General features: G+C 46.6%; 1 long non-coding RNA gene across 1 annotated transcript; it reads right to left on the reverse strand.

Annotated features, from left to right (window-relative positions):
* Positions 1 to 15,501: 15,501 nt before the first annotated feature.
* Positions 15,502 to 18,971, reverse strand: LOC142463007 (uncharacterized). Its single transcript, XR_012787333.1, has 3 exons — positions 18,397 to 18,971; positions 16,365 to 16,588; positions 15,502 to 15,666 (listed from the first exon to the last, which is right to left on the reverse strand). It is a non-coding gene; the product is annotated as an uncharacterized LOC142463007 (long non-coding RNA).
* Positions 18,972 to 19,237: the final 266 nt, after the last annotated feature.

Genomic DNA, 19,237 nt, shown 5'->3' on the forward strand with positions numbered 1-19,237 from the left:
GAGACCGCTGTCCTCAATGATCAACTCATTTGCAGTCTGGGAAGTCACCAAATTTAAATGCGCTCTGACCACAAGGAACTCACTGATGACCCCACTGTTTGGAAACCCGGACTTTGCTCCAGGGATGGACGAGGGACACTTTTTACTCTGGAAACAGAGTGGGTACAGGAGGTTGAAGGATCTGGAGGGTAGAATCACTATTCAGACATTTACACAGATTCAGTCAGATAAAGGCATTCCTAACACAGAATTCTTCAGATACCTCCAGATCCGGGCATTTTATACCAAACACACTAACCGTCCTAAAGTGACTAATTTTGAAACGCTCTGTGCACGGTGGGCACGCACCACGGGGACTTATCTCTAGATTGTATAAGGAAGTGATCGATCCTGGAGAGGGCAGCAGACAGAGACTTGACTACATGACACAGTGGGAGAGGGATCTGGGAGACACATTAGAGGACGAGGACTGGTTAGAAATCTTTGAAGCGGCAGCAAGAACCTCGATCTGCACGACATTGAAGGAGAACTCATATAAAGTTCTAATGAGGTGGTACCTCACCCCGTAAGGCTATCTAAATTTGTACCAGGTTACTCCCCCTTGTGCCCTAGACAATGTGGAGAGCCTAGGGACTTGTTGCACATGCTGTGGTCTTGCCCTCGATTGCGCCCGATCTGGGAGCAAATACAGGATTGGCTAAAGAGGATTTTGGACCTCAAAATTCCTCTGGCCCCTGGTTATTTCTACTAAATAAACCACTGGAGGGCCTGTCGAGAGCAGGAAATAAACTAGTCGCCCATTTTGCGACAGCAATGAGGTGTGAGACCGCGGCATTGTGGAAACAAAACACGACTCCATCGATAGATAAGATTCGGAACAGAATTTGGTTCGTCTGCCAGATGGAGAAATTGACGAGTTTGGTCAATGACACTGGCTCAGATTTTCAAAAAGTCTGGTTTCCGTGGCTGGCACAAATAGACATCACGGGGGTGAGCAATGCCACCATTTGGCTGTGATAGGAAGGTGAGTTCTCCTTCGATGAATGGCAGTGCTTGCAACACAGGTACGGGCATGACTGATAGGGACGGCTGCGGCCCTGATCCCAAACGGTTTGCAAGGGCGCACGAGGAGTCCGGGAGGTCTGGAAAAGCAGCGGCACAAGGCAGATCCAGGAGCAGTGGCAAGAGGGGGTCCTCCTCTCCCATCCCGCCCCCTTGTTTTTTTTTCTTTCTCCCCTAGTGTGTCTTCCCCCCCCCCCTGAGTCTTTGTGTAGTGTGTTTTAGTTGGGAATTGACGTGGCAGTACATACGGCAAATAAGTTGACCCATGTTATACACTGTTTTCTATAACTGCTGTATGTGTAAAAACTGAATAAAACAAAGTTGAAAAAAAAAGAAGATTTCTGATATATGTGTTATGATTGATAGACATATCTACAGTATAATCCCTCTGTTCTCCAATTGGGCCTACATGACATTCATCACTAACTGATCACTGATAATCTTGCCATGTTACCACCCCATGTTGTTGTGCTCTATGATCTTGTAATATTAGCATTTTATTAGCGCTGTCTGCAATACTGCAATACCGTCTAAAAACTCAGGAGTGCGTTCGCGAGTTGTTGTCTACAAAGTCTAATACTTTAGCAGTTCATCCTACGTCAGTACACAGTCTACGTGTGCGCGCGCTGTAATTGTAAATTTGCATATTTATACATGCATGTGCTGTATGCTGTATGTCTCATTTGAACATTGAACAAGATCTGAATATTGAACATTTGAACAATATCTGTATGTCTCATTTGAACATTGTTGAAATGCATAGGCGTGTACTGTAACTGTATCACATTTCAGCATATACAGCGCTCTCCCCTCGCTCGCCCCCATACATACACAGGCTAATTTACTGTACTGCACTGCAGTATTTCAACATCTTATCTTATCTACAGTACACCTCTCCCACACCATTCCTTTGAATGTGTGTCTTTCTGGTTTCAATTACATTCCTGCTTGCTAGCTGATGATTACTTCGCATGCGTCTATAACTTCACCACTGCTTGCTTGCAAAGTTCAAGAGTGAGTTACCAAAACAAAAAATATTTTTTTTTCTCCTCATTTTTTATTTTTATTTTCTCCACAAGCCTGCCTAAGCCATCTTGACATTACGATATTCAATCTGTGCTGCAGCTTTTGACTGCAACACTGTGCGTTTGACTGCACATGGTTGATTTGTGTGGTTTTTATGTATTTGGGGGTGTGGGGATCAAATTATTATGATGACCTGTATGTTGAAAATATGTCATGTCTTTCAACTACAGTACAGCTAATCCTTCATGCAGCTGTACCCTGTACCCCCTCCCCCACGCACACACACAAGGCTCACTCAAGGATTTGAACCTCTTTCTTATCCACACCTCTACAGAGCCATTCCGTTTCTAAAACTTGTCATTGTGTTTTTAATCCGTCCCTAGCAAAGCATCACCTCTCTGCGCCTGCGTGTCTACCATTCATTAATTTTCCTATTGTTGGCTTTGAGTCTCTGTAATCCTCTTTGGGAAGGGAGTTAGCTGATGATTACTGCGCCTGACTCACCCATCCACCCCCCCCCCCCCCAACCCTTTGAGGCTTTGTTTACGGTAACGCTTGTGATAATCCCTTCTCAAATTTGATATGTAAATCTGATTTGCACAGCACTGTGAAATTGAGAGTTAAAATTTGATGCAGTAAATTACCACTTTTTGTCATTCTTTCTTTTTCTTTGGTGTTTGGGGGGGGTCAATGATTATGATTAGCATGAATGTAAATAAATATTTATTTTATTTTATCAGGAACAAAAAATACAAATATACAAATAATCATGAATAATACAAAATGCAGTCTTTATTCAGTTCTTCTGTCAGTTGAAAATTGAGGGCCGGTGGCTAATCATGAATAATGCACATTGATAACAATATTAATTAATGAATAATATATAATATATAATAATATATATATATAATAATATAAATTTGTCCTTCTTTATCTTCTCCCTCATTCTGTGTACAGTAGTTCATTGAGAGAGGGGAGGTTTTGTGTACATCATGACTGCAGTTTAGTACAAACAGTTCACAAACTGTACACATGATACCCCCCTCTCCCCCAGTCCATCCTTTTTTTCTGAAAAGACAAGAAAACAAAAAATTAGTGCAGTTATGTGCATACTGTATTATGGCATTGTGTGCTGTATAGTACTGTCAAGCTAGTCTATACTGGAACTACTAGCCTATACTGTGACTACTGTTAAATACTTTGCAACCAGATGGCTAGTGCTGCTTTCTCAGGAAAGAAAAAAAATGTGCAGTTAGGTGCATATTATGGCATTGTGCACTGTACAGCTACTCCATATTGGACTACAGTATGCAGTTAGTACTGTCAATCTAGTCTATACTGGAACTACTAGTCTATACTGTGACTACTGTTCAATACTTTGTAACCAGATGGCTAGTGCTGCTCTCTCAGGAAAGAAAACATCGTTGCCATGCTTACCTGTATCATACTGTACTTACAATACTACAGTACAGTACTATACCATACTGCCTTCCTGATGCTTGCCCATTACGCGCGATCACAATGGGCAACACAGTCGCAATATGGTCAATATATTTATTGCATCGTTCCACGGTGAGTACATCGTTCCAAAAACTCATTATGGCTTGCGCCAACTCATCCTTTTTGGAGGGTTTCACGACTTTTCGGATATGGTCCTTCAGCTGATGCCAGACCATTTTGATAGGCTTGAAGTCTGGCGACCTGTCATTGGAGGGGGGAAAAAAGGACAATTAGTTAAAGAGATACAGTACACAGTAAAAACAGTGGAAAAAATGAGACACGGTTACCGCACTTACTCCGCTGGCGTCCTCACCCAGTTGATACCGCGCACAAGAATATGCGCTGTTGACGCGGTGTGCTTCGGATCGTTGTCCTGGTAGAAATGGTGACCATCTGGGAACTCACGTGTGATGTATTCCACAATCTCAGGCACAATTTGCTCTTGGAAAAAAGCTTTATTCATGATTCCTATAACAAGAAAATAAAAGTGCTCAAAAAACTGCACACTAGTACAGTACAGTGCATAAGGCAAAAGCGTATGACTTATTTTACCTTCAAAGATGACAATGCATCCTGGTCCACGCCTAGAAATGGCACCCCACACATGCATCTTCACTGGATGTTTTGGACTCGGCTTCATAGATATGCGCCCTTTTTTGTGGAATGCAAAGGTGGCAAATCTCTCCAGCGAAACAGTAGGCTCGTCAGTGAAGATGCAATCCTGGAAAGTTTCTCCACTGTCGATCCATGCCTGGGCCTGGACCACTCTCTTAATCTTGTTAACGTCCCTTATCATAGGATACACTCTGTAATGACAAAGAATAATTTTATAGGTACAGTACAGTTTCTTAAACAATACTTTAACCTCCTGTACTGTCCAGTACTAACCTCACACGTCCATATTTCCATCCAATTCTGCATCTCATCTACTTTATGCTGGTCTCGGATACAGTGAGATTGTGATTTTGCTGCAGAATATATTTGGCCCTTAAGGCACTCTTCTCATCATTCTCTTCACTTATTTTGTCGACCAGTAGAGTTGTCTCCCTACAGTGTACAGAAAAACAACAATCCGGTAAGTTACAGTGCAGCAGGCCACAAGTACAGCACATCATTTACAGTAAAAATAGTATAAAATTAGATACATCTATACTATATAGTTCTATTAACATGCAGCAATATAAACACTAATAGATATACTGTATTATATAGTTATATAGTATTATATAGCAGCCATGCCATATAAGAAGATATGCTTTATACTATTATATAGCATCATGCTTTAAGCAGATATGCTTTTAAGTAGAAATGCTTCAAGTAGAATATGAAGTTTAAAAAGGAAGACTATTGCATCACTCATTTCATCTCTTCTCTTTCCTCAGGTAAAAACATATTCCAAATTGTCTGTCTATCCTGAAATCCTCCCCTGCTGTGTATTTAGTTCTATTTCGGTAAAAACATATTCCAAATTGTCTATCTGTAAATCATCCCCCTACGTCTTAATTTAATTCATCTTTCACACTTGTGCAAGACAACACCCACCTTAGAAAAACCATTTGATTTAACGTCCCTCATATGTGCTAATTAAGTTTGGTGTGCCAACCAGGTGACTTTCTAAAAGTATATAAGTAAACTCATAACAGCCACTGCTGCTTGCAGCCATGCTTTAAGCAGATATGCTTTTAAGTAGAAATGTTTCAAGTAGAATATGAAGTTTAAAAAGGAAGTTCAAAAAGAAGTGGAATATTGGACATCACCTACTGCTTCTGATTCCTGCTTTTGATCTACGTTGGAAAGGAGGATATCAACTATCTAAGACTGCACATCTCAACACTTAACTATTGCTGTGATGCCACCTTTATTTTTTATATTTGCTGCAACCTCACTTATTATAAAATTATGCACTTCCTTCCACCAGTCTCCTTATGTTTCTAACTCTATTCATATATCTCCATCTCTCCTTTCTTCCCCACTTCTCAGTTCACATGAACTCCTTTCTTACCTGCGCCCTCTGTCACTACACAGCTATACACCCTGCACTAAAACACACCCCTACAAATCATCCTCACACATTCTCTTTCTTTCCATGCTTCTCCTCCTTGCTTCTGGGGATATCTCTCCCAATCCTGGTCCCTGCCTTATTTCTACTTGCTCTCGTCCTCGCCTCCCACATACAACTACTACTTCTGGTGTTAACCCCTCCAACCTCATACCCATCCCCTGCCACCCTCCCTCCTCTCTCACTTTCTCCTGTGCCCTTTGGAATGCTCGCTCCCTCTCTAACAAGTTCCTCTCTGTGCATTACTTCTTTCTCTCTCACTCTCTGCTCCTTTTTGCTATAACTGAGACCTGGCTCACTCAGTCTGACTCTGCTCTGGAAGCTTCCCTCTCCTATGGTGGCCTTTCCTTCTCCCACACTCCGCGCCCTGATAACAGGGGTGGTGGTGTGGGGCTCCTTCTCTCCTCTCTCTGCCGCTACCGAACTCTTCCTATTCCCCCCTCTCTTGCTTTTCCCTCCTTTGAGGTTCACACAGTCCAGATCTTCTCTCCTCTCCCTGTCCACGTGGCGGTCATCTATCGCCCACCTACCTCTACTCATCCCCCCTCTGCATTTCTCTCTCACTTTGAATCCTGGCTCTCTTTCTCTCCTCAGACTTCCCTGTTCTTCTCCTTGGGGACTTCAATTGCCACATTGATGACCCCTCTCTCCCTTGGGCTTCCCGCATTCTTTCTCTAACCTCTTCTTTTGGCCTTCAACAGTGGACTGAAGCCAGCACCCACAAGGATGGCCACTACTTAGACCTGGTTTTCACTAAAAACTTCTCTCTCTCCGATTTCTCCATTTCCCCTTTTCCTCTCTCTGACCATCACCTCATCTCATTCTCTCTATCTCGCTTCTCCCCTTCTCCACCTCCGTCTACCCCCCGGTTTTGCAGAAACCTGCGCTCTATTCACTTACCTGACTTTGAGTTCACTTTAAGCTCCTCCCTCTCCTCTCTCAGCTCTGCTACAGACCCTGACAACCTGGTCAGGAACTACAACTCTGCCTTGTCCTCGTCTCTTGATATACATGCCCCGCTTTCTCTCTGCCGCACTCGCTCTTCTAACCCTAGACCCTGGCTAAATTCCCACACGCGCATGCTGCGTTCCTCCACTCGTTCCTCTGAACGCCTCTGGAGGAAGTCTCACACTCTCGCAGACTTCCTTCACTACAAATTTATGCTTTCCTGTTTCAACTCTGCCCTCTCGCAAGCTAAACAAGCCTATTTTTCTGCACTAATCAACATGCACAAGTCTAACCCACGCCGACTGTTCTCTGTCTTTGATACTCTACTCAAACCACCCTCAGCTGCCTCTCCTTCCTCCATCTCCGCTCAAGACTTTGCTGACTATTTTAAGTAAAAGGTGCAATCCATACGGCAGAACATCCCCTCTGTTTCTTCCTCCCATCCTACACCTCTTCCTAACTCGCCTCCTGCCTTCCTTGACTCTTTTTCCACTGTCTCAGAGGAGGATGTGTCGCTGTTGATCGCCTCTTCTCCCTCTACCACTTGCCCTCTTGACCCCATTCCCTCCCATTTCCTAAAACCTCTTGCTCCTACTATAATCCCTACGCTCACACACATTTTTAACTCCTCCCTCTACTCTGGAACCTTTCCATCCTCCTTCAAACATGCAACAGTCATACCATTACTCAAAAACAGAAAGCTTGACCCTACCTGTCTTTCTAACTATCGACCTGTCTCCCTCCTGCCTTTTGCCTCTAAACTCCTTGAACGTCTTATATTCTCTCGCTTGCTCCATTTTCTCAACACCTATTCTCTCCTAGACCATCTACAATCTGGCTTCCGCACTGCTCACTCCACGGAAACAGCCCTCACTAAAATAACTGATGACCTCCATGCTGCCAAAGACAGAGGTCATTACACTCTGCTCATATTACTCGACCTCTCTGCAGCATCTGACACCGTGGACCATCCTCTTCTCCTTCACATTCTCCATACTCTTGGCATTCGGAGCAAAGCTCTATCCTGGATCTCATCCTACCTCTCCCATCGTACTTTCAGTGTCTCTTCTGCTAACACCTCCTCCTCCTCTATTAATCTCTCTGTGGGGGTACCCCAGGGCTCTGTCCTGGAAACTCTTCTCTTTTCTCTTTATACACTCTCTCTAGGTGACCTAATAACATATTTTTGGTTTAATTATCACCTCTATGCTGACGACACACAAATATACTTTTCAACACCCGACCTTACACCTGCTGTACAAACCAAAGTTTCTGAATGTCTCTCTGCCATATCATCCTGGATGGCCCTCCGCCGCCTTAAACTCAACATGGCTAAAACAGAGCTCCTCATACTTCCTCCCAAACCTGGCCCTACTACCTCCTTCCACATTACTGTTGGAACTACGTTCATTCACCCAGTAGCCCAAGCACGCTGCCTTGGGGTCACACTCGACTCCTCTCTCACATTCGCCCCTCACATTCAAAACATTTATAAAACCTGTCGCTTTTTCCTCCGCAATATAACTAAGATACGCCCTTTCCTCTGTTGCTCGACTGCTAAAACTCTGACTCAGTACCTCATTCTCTCCCGTCTTGATTACTGTAACCTCCTGCTGTCCGGCCTTCCTGCCTCTCACCTGTCTCCCCTACAATCTATCCTAAACGCTGCTTCCAGAATCACTCTACTCTTTCCGAGATCTGTCTCAGCATCTCCCCTCATGAAATCCCTCTCCTGGCTTCCGATCAAATCCCGCATCTCACACTCCATTCTTCTCCTCACTTTTAAAGCTCTACACTCTTCTGCCCCTCCTTACATCTCAGCCCTAATTTCTCGTTATGCACCATCCAGACTCTTGCGTTCTTCTCAAGGATGTCATCTTTCTACCCCTTTGTATCTAAAGCCCTCACCCGCCTTAAACCTTTTTCACTGACTGCCCCATACCTCTGGAATGCCCTTCCCCTCAGTACCCGACTAGCACCCTCTCTACCCACCTTTAAGACAAACCTTAAGACACACTTGCTTAAAGAAGCATATGAATAGCATTGTGGCTATTCTGAACACATGATACAGTACATAAAGCTTGGCCCCCTGCAGACGCACTTACCAGAACTCCCTCCTACTGTCTCTGTACGTTCTCCCTACCTACCAATTAGACTGTAACTCCTTGGAGCAGGGACTCCCCTTCCTTAATGTCTAAAGCACTTATTCCCATTATCTGTTATTTATATTATCTGTTATTTATTTGACTACCACATGTATTACTGCTGTGAAGCGCTATGTACATTAATGGCGCTATATAAATAAAGACATACAATACAATATAGTTTTATATAGTTATAGTTATATAAATAAAAAAAATTATATAAATATACCGAAATAACTATAAAATTAGATACATCTATACTATATAGTTCTATTAATATGCAGCAATATAAACAATAATAGATATACTGTATCATATAGTTATATAGTATTATATAGTTTTATATAGTTATAGTTATATAAATAAAAAGTTATATAAATATACCGAAATAACTATCAAATTAGATACATCTATACTAGATAGTTCTATTAATATGCAGCAATATAAACAATAAAAGATATAATGTATTAAATAGTTATATAGTATTATATAGTTTTACTAGCTGAGAGACCCGGCGTTGCCCGGGGTGTAAATGCGTAATAGGTAGTATTATTTATAAATTGTGGAACAATAGGTGAGTATTTGTTGGAAAGGTTGGATAATAATGTTGAAAAGAAAGATGGAAGAAAATGTAATACGATGTTGTATAAAAATGGTTTATTGTAAACACACCACAGTACAATGTATATTTTGGTGACATAAGTGATGTGAAAATGTGAGGCGTGTGTCCTGCTAGGGTGTGAGCGTGTGTGAGGCGGCAGGTGGGTGTTCAGTACGGGTGGCGCGTGGGTAGTGAGTGCTGGCTGTGGGTCGGGGTCCTGCTAGGGTGTGAGGCGGCGGGTGTGTGGCGAGTGCGGGTGACAGCTGGTCAGTGATATTGTTGCGTAGGGGCAGGATGCGGCAGGTGTGTGTCGAGTGTGTGGGGTGGGTGAGAGGCGGCGGGTGTGTGTCAAGTGTGGCGGGTGTCTGTTGAGTGCGTGCGGCGGCTGTGTGGCGCAGGGGTGTAAGCGGTGGGCGGGTGAAAGGCAGAAGTGCGGGTGGGCGAAAGGCAGAGGCAGGAGAGCGGACGAAAGGCATTGAAGGAGGGGAGGTGAGGTCGGAGGGGTGGTGAGGGGAGGTGAAGGGGGGCGGAGGGGAGGTCGGAGGGGAGGTGAGGAGGATGGGTGGTGAGGGGGGGGGGTGGGGGATGGTGAGGGGAGGTGAAGGGGGGGCAGAGGGGAGGTGAAGGGGGGGCGGAGGGGAGGTGAAAGGGGGGCGGAGGGGAGGTGAAGGGGGGGCGGCGGGGAGGTGAAGGGGGGGCGGAGGGGAGGTGAAGGCGGGGCGGAGGGGAGGTGAAGGGGGGGCGGAGGGGAGGTGAAGGGGGGGCGGAGGGGAGGTGAAGGGGGGGGCGGAGGGGGTAGGTGGGAAGGGTGGAGGTGGGGGGCTAGGGGGGAGGGGGGAGGTGAAGGGGGGGTGAGGGTAGATGAAGGGGGGGTGGAGGGGAGGTGAAGGGGGGGTGGTAAGGGGGGGGAGGTGGTGGTAAGGGGGGGAGGTGGTGGGAAGGTGGGAAGGGGGGGGTGGTGGGAAGGTGGGGAGGTGGTGGGAAGGGGGGGAGGTGGTGGGAAGGGGGGGAGGTGGTAGGAAGGTGGGAAGGGGGGGGGGTGGTGGGGAGGTGGGAAGGTGGGAGGTTGTAAGGGGGGAGTGAAGGGAAGGTGGGGGTGAAGGGGGCGGTGAATGTGGGGGTGGAGGTGGGGGTGAAGGGGAAGTGAAGGTAGGGGTGGAGGGGAGGTGAAGCGGGGGTGGAGGTGAGGTGAAGGGGGGAGGTGAAGGGGAGGTGAAGGGGGGGGGTGAAGGGGAGGTGAAGGGGGGGGGTGGAGGGGAGGTGAAGGGGGGGGGGGTGGAGGGGAGGTGAAGGGGGGGTGGAGGGGAGGGGTGGAGGTGAAGGGGAGGAGGGGAGGTGAAGGGGGGGGTGGAGGGGAGGTGAAGGGGGGGTGGAGGTGAGGTGTAGGGGAGGTGTAGGGGAGGTGAAGGGGGGAGGTGAAGGGGGGGGTGGAGGGGAGGTGAAGGGGAGGGGTGGAGGTGAAGGGGAGGGGTGGAGGTGAAGGGGGGGGGGTGGAGGGGAGGTGAAGGGGGGGGGGGTGGAGGGGAGGTGAAGGGGGGTTGGAGGGGAGGTGGAGGGGAGGTTAAGGGGGGGGTGGAGGGGAGGTTAAGGGGGGGGTGGAGGGGAGGTGGAGGGGATGGAGGGGAGGTTAAGGGGGGGTTGGAGGGGAGGTGAAGGTGGGGTGAAGTGGAGGGGGGGTGGAGGGGAGGTTAAGGGGGGGTTGGAGGGGAGGTGAAGGTGGGGTGAAGTAGAGGTGGAAGGGAGGGGAAGTGGAGTGAGGGGTGGGTGAGGGGAGGTGAAGGCCGCTCACTCACCCGTTCAACAGTTCCCTCACCCGTCCGGCAGCTCCCACGTGGATCTGAGGCGGGAGGCAGCTCACTCACCCGTCCGGCAGCTCCCTCACCCGTCCAGCCGCTCCCTCACCCGTCCGGCCGCTCCCTCACCCGTCCGGCCGCTCCCTCACCCATCCGGCCGCTCCCTCACCCGTCCGGCCGCTCCCTCACCCGTCCGGCAGCTCCCTCACCCGTCCGGCAGCTCCCACGTGGAGGGTGGGGGGGGGAAAGCGCGGGAAACAGGGAGAGGCGGAGGAAGAGGCGGAGCCTCCGGGACCGGTGGGGAAGAGAGCGGGAGATGTGCTGCTAACACTGTGAGCCCCGCTAATGTATGTAACACCGTGTGTGTGTGTGTGTGTGTGGTGGGGGGGGGGTTGTGTGTGTATGTGTGTGTGTGTATAGTGATGTGTGTGTATAGTGATGTGTGTGTGTGTGTGTATAGTGATGTGTGTGTGTGTGTGTGTGTGTATAGTGATGTGTGTGTGTGTGTGTGTGTGTATAGTGATGTGTGTGTGTGTGTGTGTATGTGTGTGTGTGTGTGTGTGTGTGTGTGTGTGTGTGTGTGTGTGTGTGTGTGTGTGTGTGTGTGTGTATAGTGATGTGTGTGTGTGTGTGTGTGTGTGTGTGTGTGTATAGTGATGTGTGTGTGTGTGTGTGTGTGTGTGTGTGTGTGTGTGTGTGTGTGTGTGTGTGTGTGTGTGTGTGTGTGTGTGTGTGTGTGTGTGTGTGTGTGTGTGTGTGTGTGTGTGTATAGTGATGTGTGTGTGTGTGTATAGTGGTGTGTGTGTGTGTGTGTGTGTGTGTGTGTGTGTGTGTGTGTGTGTGTGTGTGTGTGTGTGTGTGCCCTTCACTCCGCCTCAGGCCAATGAGAGGTGTGCGGAGGTGGGCGGCCCAAGGGAGCAATCTCATTGGCCTGGCCCAAGGTCCAATGAGATTGCCGCTAGGGACACGGGGAGGGGCACAGGGAGACACATACAGACCCGGACACATAGGACACTTTCAGAAATATATAGTAGATATAGTTATAGTTATATAAATATACCGAAATAACTATAAAATTAGATACATCTATACTATATAGTTCTATTAATACACTGGCGACACACTTTATTCGAGCTCGGCTAGTCCCACGAATTCGGGTATACCCGGGTGTATTGAGGTTTGTGACTGTTTTCTGCCCGAGTGCATTGAGATATTTTCCGGCAGGGATTGAAGCATTTTATTCCCGCTGGCTGCAATACTGCACAGTACATATATATATACTGCATTACAATTCATGAATTTATGCCATCTGGTAGACACGCGAAGCATTGCAGCCTATTAAATCCTAATCATTATCATTTAACAGATCAGCCGCCCATCAGCCAGGCATGAACCCAGGCTGGGAAGGCAAATGCAACGGGGCTTGCCAGAGGTGAGGAGCGGCGCATTCCATGTATCTGCCAGGTACATACCGGGTATTTGCTCGAATAAAGTGTGTCGTGCAGTATGCAGCAATATAAACAATAATAGATATAATGTATTAAATAGTTATATAGTATTATATAGTTTTATATAGTTATAGTTATATAAATAAAAAAGTTAGATAAATATACTAACGCGTTAGTTACCGTTGGTGTCCTCGTGCGTTGTTTGGTTTTTCCGTGTGCATGATAGCACACGGTGGTTGATGGCACAACGAGGCCAGAAGCAGCTAACCAGCGTTGGATATCTGCAATTCGTTGTCCGCTCGTGTACATCTCCTTAATTCTCATGCTGAGATCCTTTGAAATCTTTTTAACAGGCATTGCTGCGAGTAGAAAGAAATAAAAGCACTAGTTTGTATATTCGATGTTTAGTCGATGTGTATTCAATGTGCAGTGAATCCACAAAATGGATGGTGTATTTATACGTTAATGACTAACAGAGTACGCCCACTTTAAAAACCTGTACCTGTCGCCATGCACAAAAGGTTACACACTTTGCATACAGTAGCCCACCACTCGATGATCTGTATCTGAACTTGCCCTTGTCCAGATACCGCATTGTGCCATCTGCTTCCATGGATCAACCCCGATTCTACAGACGCAAGAAGCCACTCGCCTCTGCCGTGCCTATCACACAGAAAAAGCGAAAGGTGAGAGCCGTTTCCAAGCCAAGGCCAAAGCGACAGGCTAAGGCTAATAAAGAAAACCTTCTGCTGACCCCAAAGTCTTTTAATAAACGTAAGCCTTATTATGTCCAGAAGAAATTCGGTGATGTACACTCAAGGCAAACCAAATGGCAGCCAACCCATCGAACCCGCAGGCCACTTCCTCGCTTACTCTTCGACGACTCTGCCGCTTCTCTCCCGGAAATCCACAGCCCATCTTCTCCACTACTCGTCCACGATGCTGCCGCGGCTCTCCCTGAAATCCACTGCTCATCTTCTCCACTGCTCTTCAACGACGCTGCCGCTGGTCTTCCGGAAATGCACGGGTCACTTTCTCTACTACGCTTAGACGACTCTGCCGCTTCTCGCCCGGAAATCCACAGGTTGCTTTCTCCATCCCTCTTCGACGATGCTGCTGCTTCTCTCCCGGAAATCCACAGGTAGCATCCTCCATCCCTCTTTGACGACGCTGCCGATTCTCACCAGGGAACCCCCATCTCATCCTCCGTAGCACCCATCCACCCAGAAGTCCACAGCACGCCATGCACAAGAACCAGCTCGTTAGACCGCATGCTGAATGGGTTAAGTGTGGATATCCCCGGGAACTCTACTATGCTGATAAAGATAGATCTGCTTTTCGAGACCATGCTAAATATGGATCAACGGATGGAGAAGATGAATCGAAGGATGGAGAAGATAGAGACTGACACAGCGGGGATACATAATTTGCTCGGTGTTCATGCCCCTGTATCCCCGACGCCGGAGCAGGGTGGCATGGATGTGATGAATGGGACCTTTGACCACCTTCCACACCAAGCGCACCCCCTCCACCAGAAGAATTTGTATACATGTATGCCGTTCACGAGGATAACATGACAACCCCATCAAGACCACGCCAGTAGACAACACGGCGACCAAGACAGGAGGAAAGCTTCCTCCCAGACAACCTACCCTCGCCCGCCGCCACAAGCACACCCGCTCCCAGAAGCACACCCGCTCCCAGAAGCACACCCGCTCCCAGAAGCACACCCGCTCCCAGAAGCCAACCTGCATACGCTTGCATCGATACGGTGCCCGACATCATCCTGCGCGAGCTGCCACCGACACTCAGGGAGAAGTATAGGGTGATGAGTGCTGGTTTACCCCAGAAGTATGGCATGTTAATTTTTAAGCACCACGTGTCCTACTTGGAGTTCTGCGGGTGGGCCAACAATGTAAACTACGAAGGAAATCGCGAAAAAAGGGCGCTTCCTGAAAATATTAAGAAGGACTATTGTGGAGGAATTGCGGCGCTATTTTTCAATTACAGATCCTTTAATGAAAATCGTTCGGGACTCCATTAATGGCATTTTGCGCCATACAAGCCATCGGCCCTGGACAGACAATCTGGTGGAGATCGAATTTGCGTGACTGTTCAACTGTTGTTTATTTTTTGACTTGTTGCTTGTTTTAACTTGTATTAATAAAGAAATGTTTTTACTTACTGTACACAAGACCTGCACAATTCCAATCCTCGAGGGCCGCAAATAGGCCCGGTTTTCAGGATAACCTTGAAAACCGGGCCTGTTTGCGGCCCTCGAGGACTGGAGTTGTGCAGGCCTGACTGACTGTACTGTACACCCTCCTACTGTAAATGTTTTCTGTACTTTAATAAAGGAGATGTTGCGTGTTTTAACTTGTATGAATAAAGAAATGTTTTTACTTACACCATACTGTACTGTTGTGCTGTAAATGTTTTGACTTTCTGTACATACATGTTTTACTAGCAGTACACCAGTAAATGTTTTGACTTTCTGTACATAAATGTTTTTACTAGCAGTACACCATACATTTTAAATATTTTTATATTGTATTTGTAAATAAATGTTTTTGTACTTACTCCACCAATAAAAGAAAATGTTGATTTGTTTTAAATTGTTCCATTGTCTCCTTTCATTCTGTAACAAAATACAGTGTTTCTAGAACATACTGTACAGTACTGTCCATGCATACTGTACAGTACTGTACTGTATACTGTAGGCATGCTCAGTACTGTACATCACACGAGTATTAAAACAATACATGCTGTACGGGTATAGAATACACATACTGTATGTACCGAAATACATGTAGAATAAATGCATACTTTTTATTTTTCGGGTTTAATATACAGTATACAGTATACAGTATATAAAAAAGTATTGTATACGGTCTGAAAACATCAGCATACTGTTTCAGGTACAGTATTCTATCCTAATCAATAACAACGGCACTAAACTGTAGACTCCGGTACGTGTTTTTTTTAATCCAATTCAGCAATGTGCAGGCATTGTAACACAAAGCGATAGTATCCATCGAAATCCCTCCATTCGCCGTTTTCGCATGAGATGACAAAGTTTTCTTTTCTGAGAAAAAACAAAAGTTCAAGTTTTACTGTAATGGATCAGTCAGTCCCCTAAGTTCCCACAGTCAGTCACACCAGTAACTTTCTTGGGGGCCGTCTCCTGTTCACATGCGCATGCGCCTACTGTCGATGTGATGACACGCATATGCGTTTCAAGAAGGTTCCAATGCGCATGCGCCTTGCGTTCCACCAATTGTTCAGAATCTACTGTAGAAGCTGCTCAGCCAATGATATTGCTTACAGGAGATATTGCTTACAGGAGAATCGCTTGACTGTGCATTGAATTGATATTTCAAAAACATAATAAAATACGGCAATATTACTCACCATAGACTTTGCCAATCAGCTGGCGCCGAGCCACTGCCAATCCCGTATTCTTCATTATACACGTAGTTGACAGGTGACAGCGGGACTACTACACCTATAGAATGATGACCTCCGAAAAGGTAAGGTGAAGCGGAGCACAGCCGTGCCAATAAGGGATACTTCAGGATAGCAGCCGATAAAAAACTTCTTTATTGGGACAACATGGTGCAGACAGGAAAGCTCTTACGCGTTTCACGCCACGATTGGCGCTTCGTCAGACTCTCTTTTTTACAAATTTTAAAAAAGCCCACCCCCAATACAAATAAAAAAGAATCCCCCCCCTTCAATACATATTAAAAAGACCCCCACAATACATATAAAAAAAAGACTTACTTTGTGGATGATCAGCCCGGGTCCAGTGGATGTGGGGGCCCGGAGGCGGCACTGCAAGTTGGGCTCGACCTCTGGCCAGGCCTGGCTGCCGGTGATCTCGTGCCGGACCCCGACTCTCCCCTCAGCAGCAGCCTGCATGCCTCTATCCCACATCGAGCTTCTGACAGGCCTCCCTCTCATGCCTTCGCACGCCGGAAGCAGAGAGTGCTGACGTCAGAGCACTTCTGGCAAGAGCCGCAGTCGAAAAAAGGTAGCCATGAAATACAAGAGAGCTCGTATTAAAGAGGAGGAGCAAAAGGACTGCCACATCCACCGCTGCGTCAGTCAATGTTGATGCTGCTACCACCGCTTCCACAGTCACCGCTGAGGCTGAGTTTACCTTTCTGTCAAATCTCACTGAGCCCCAGGGAGCCTTGGATATAACAGCCTATAAATTGTTTAAAAATATATCTGACAGGGGCGCATACGCGGTGCTGCATCTAATGGACACCTAGGAGTGTAGCTCTTCCGAGATCAGGAGCTGTTCCCCACATAATGCATCCAGAGCCAAAGGGAGCCCTCAGTAGTGGCCTGAGATTGTACCTCCTCCTTATATGCCCCTATCTGTAAATTCCTCCTCAATGGGCACTGTAACAGGGTCTTAGCCCTGTTAAACAGACTTGCCTCTAATCCAGCAGTGTTCTGATTGATTGCTGGTGCAATCAACCCCACCTGCTAATCATAGCTCTGTTCTGAGAAAGGAAGAGAAGGATTCCTTAGTCTCACCATTGGGATGGGGGGGCTGAACCAAGGAAGGACAGACAGATTTCCAGAGCTGACATTTGGAGCTGACACAGGAAAGCAGAGAAGCCTGCACACAGAGGTCTTGAACAGAAAGGCTTTGCAGAGATCAAGACACCCAGAGACCTATATTCCTGGACACAAGGGACCCAGGAACCTGCCAGAGACTGACATGGAGGGCCACCTGCTTTAAGGTATCTCTTGAGACTTTGGGGAATAGGGTGGTAATGGGATTATCCCTCCAGCCTCAGAGAAAAGGACTGGGGAAGTAAGTTAGCCCTTACACAGGGATAGGCATTTGTTATTTTGTGTTTTTGTATATTTTGCCTGCATTAAGGGACAGGCTCAATAAAGCCAAGATATAATTTCACCCCAATCGGTCTCCTTTATATGTACCTCTGAACACGTCTCTTACAGGCATAATATTGGAGACTGCAGCAGGTAGCTCCATAGTGGTGTACACTTCCTCAGTGTTAGTGCCTGACCCCAGCTCTGGTAATGGTGGGCTTGGGGGCTGCTACTCTGACACTGGTTTGAACTAAGTTGATTTTGAAGGGTAAACCTCCACCAGTGTCTAGCGGTACCTCCTTGTAACAGGGTCTTATCCCTGTTAACAGGCTTGCCTCTAATCCAGCAGTGTGCTGGTTGATTGCATACCTGCAATCAACTACTCCACCTGCCTAATCACAGCTCTGTGAAAAAGCCTGTTCCCAGAAACAGGAAGGAGATTTCCCTCAGTACACAAGGGTGCTGACAAGAGGAAAGAGGTCTTGAACAGAAAGGCTCTGCTGAGATCAAGACACCCAGAGACCTTTATTCCTGGACACAGGGGACCCAGGAACCTACCAGAGACTGACACGAAGGGCCACCTGCTTTAAGGTATCTCTTGAGACTTTGGGAAATAGGGTGGTAATGGGATTATCCCTCCAGCCCTGGAGAAAGGGACTGGGGAAGTAAGTTAGCACTTAAGTAGGGATAGGAGTTTGTTGTTTTCATATGTTTTGCTATGTTAAAAGGGACAGGTGCAATAAAGCCTTATTTTAATTTCACCTTAAAAACGGTCTCTATTGCATACCTCTGCACACATCTCTTACACTCCTCCTAATTTAACAAACTCATAAAACTGAAGACGCTTGGAGTCGGGTTTAGGGAACACTCAATCTCACTTCCGCCCCAGTCATTATACACGCAATAGCAATCTGTAATTGCTGTCTGCAAGCTGCAGGGCAGAGGTAGGGAGTGATATGCTAACCTTGGCCTGGGATCAGAGCTCTAGAAATGCACAGTAGTGATGTCTGGATCCAGGTCAAGGAGGTGGAAGGCAAAAGTGGTTAGGTCCAGTTTTGGGGTCGAGGCAGGCGGTACGCAAGAAAGCTCAGGTCACAGTTTTCAGGTTGTGGAAGGCAGAGTTCAAGGCAGGGATAATCAGGTCACAGTTTACACAATATGCCTTAGTTTCTGGTTCAGATAGAGGATGCTTGCGTCCATAAGGAGGAGTCGTGCCAGGGAGCAGGTCATTAGAGCACTCAAAGGGATGATGAGATGGTATGCTTCTCCGCCTGTCTTTTATGGAAGACTTGAGTGAGATCAATCCGTCTTGCTCCGGCAGCGCAGAGTCCCCACAGGATGACAGGGTGAAAGGCATTTCCCATAGGATCTCCCAAAAGGGAAATGGGGCTCAAAGGGTGTGGGGTGCACTAATAAAGGAAGCAAAATGGACTGAATATAAATCCAAAGCTCCTTTCAATAAGAGATCATTACAATGTAGCAGGAGGCACCCTAGGCAAGTCTAGTTTAAGGTTCATTCTAGAGTATATATATATATATATATATATATATATATATATATATATATATATATATATATATATATATATATTGTGACGTCTCAGTCCCAGCGTCGGATCTTTTGTCCAGATCAAATGCAGGAAACACTGTATTTCTCTAAACAGGGGTTTATTTACAGGGTATAAGGCAGGTACAGGGTTAACTCATAACACCAAAACAGAAACAAAAGACCTAACTCCTTTCAGGAGTACTGACTAATACTGCTTAGTCCCTAACTACAGTAATCGTGGGAGAACTAAACTCTT

Source organism: Ascaphus truei, chromosome 11 (assembly GCF_040206685.1).
Source record: "Ascaphus truei isolate aAscTru1 chromosome 11, aAscTru1.hap1, whole genome shotgun sequence".
NCBI lineage: Eukaryota > Metazoa > Chordata > Amphibia > Anura > Ascaphidae > Ascaphus > Ascaphus truei.